Source organism: Cryptomeria japonica, unplaced genomic scaffold (genome assembly GCF_030272615.1).
Source record: "Cryptomeria japonica unplaced genomic scaffold, Sugi_1.0 HiC_scaffold_435, whole genome shotgun sequence".
Lineage (NCBI taxonomy): Eukaryota > Viridiplantae > Streptophyta > Pinopsida > Cupressales > Cupressaceae > Cryptomeria > Cryptomeria japonica.
Genome location: NW_026729255.1, coordinates 120,001 through 122,033, shown reverse-complemented (window position 1 = coordinate 122,033; position 2,033 = coordinate 120,001).

The window sequence follows — 2,033 nt, the reverse complement described above, 5'->3', positions numbered from 1 at the left end:
TATTCCGAGGCGGCCCTGCAGCCTCTTCCGTCTAGCCGTTGGGGCCATCTCGCCGCATCCCCCACCTCGCACCCCGATTGCTATGCGGTGAGGCTCCTCGGCCGCCTTGGAACTATCTTCGTATCGGACGCATCGCGGGATAAGGGGTTGTCACTGGTAGTCGCCCCAAGCGCGTCCGATGCTTGGACTATTCCGACGCGGCCCTGTGGCCTCTTCCGTCTAGCCGTTGGGGCCATCTCGCCGCATCCCCCACCTCGCACCCCGATTGCTATGCGGTGAGGCTCCTCGGCCGCCTTGGAACCATCTTCGTATCGGACGCATCGCGGGATAGGGGGCTGTCACTGGTAGTCGCCCCAAGCGTGTCCGATGCTTGGACCATTCCTAGGCGGCCCTGAAGCCTCTTCCGTCTAGCCGTTGGGGCCTTCCCGCCCCATCCCTCGCCTCGCACCCCCGATTGCTATGCGGTGAGGCTCCTCGGCCGCCTTGGAACCATCTGTGTATCGGACGCATCGCGGGATAAGGGGTTGGCACTGGCAGTCGCCCCAAGCGCGTCCGATGCTTGGACCATTCCGAGGTGGCCCTGAAGCCTCTTCCGTCTAGCCGTTGGGGCCTTCCCGCCCCATCCCTCGCCTCGCACCCCGATTGATATGCGGTGAGGCTCCTCGGCCGCCTTGGAACTATCTGTGTATCGGACGCATCGCGGGATAAGGGGTTGGCACTGGTAGTCGTCCCAATCGCATCCGATGCTTGGACCATTCCGAGGCGGCCCTGCAGCCTCTTCCGTTTAGCCGTCGGGGCCTTCCCGCCGCATCCCTCGCCTCGCATCCCGATTCCTATGCGGTGAGTCTTCTCGGCCGCCGCGGAACTATACCTGTTATTGCTACTGCATCCTTCGGCTGGTAACCTCCTCTGCCGCCTTGGAACGTTCTCTTTGTCGGACGCGTCGCGGGATAAGGGGTTGGCACTGGTAGTCGCCCCAAGCGCGCCCGATGCATAGACCGCTCCGAGTCGACCTTGCTTTCAGCCTCTCACATGCATAGACCTCTCTGAGTCGACCCTGCAGCCTCTCACGTTTAGCCTTTGGAATCTCGCCTCACAACATGATTGCTATCCTTGATGCATCCCTTGCCTCGAGCCCTGATTGCTTTCTTGGCTGCATCCCTCCTCTCCTCACAGCCCGGTTGTCATCACTGCTTCATCCGTCGCTTCATGCATTCTGGCTGCTGGGCCCTTCCCACCGCACACCTCGATTGCTATCTCTTCTGCATCACACACCCCGATTGCTATCTCTGCTACATCCCTCGGCTCTCACTTCTGCATCCTTCGCCTCACACCTCGATTGCTATCAATGCTGCATCCGTAACCTCACACCCCGATTGCTATGCGGGGAGGCTCCTTGGCCGCCTTGGAAATTTCTGTGTGTCGGACGCACCGCGGGATAAGGGGTTGGCACTGGTAGTCGCCCCAAGTGCGCCCGATTCTTAGACCGCTTCGAGGTGACCTCGTAGCCTCTTTCGTCCAGGCTTCCTGCCTTCAACGCCCTTTTTACACCTCGATTGCTATGCGCGGGCTCGTTGGCGTCTATCACCTCTCTGCGAAGAGTGGCACGATGATTGTTGGGGTAAATCGTAGCAGTCCGATCTCTGGCCTTGGGCCATTGTGAGGGCTGATCGATTTCCTGTGCGCATCTCGTGTTCGCCCAGTAACAGACTCGACGACTTGTAATCGGTCTTGTTCCCGATTGTTCCTGGAGGTAGTCTTCGGAACTCTTGGATTTGACCTGTCACTCGAACTGTCCTCTTCCGAGGATGCTTGTGTGTGTGTGCTTGTGCCATTTCCTTGGCGGTATTAACGAGATATTAAAGAGCGGAGTGAGCGCCTCGCCCAGCTATGTTTGGGGCTCTCACTCCCTTACCCGGTGTGCGACCGCTTTGCACGTAGGTTGCGGAGCATCGCGACTCTTTCGATGTTTGGCGGTTGTCTTCCGGTGATGCGTTGGTCCCGAAGTGCACGTTACTAGCATTTCTGCCATT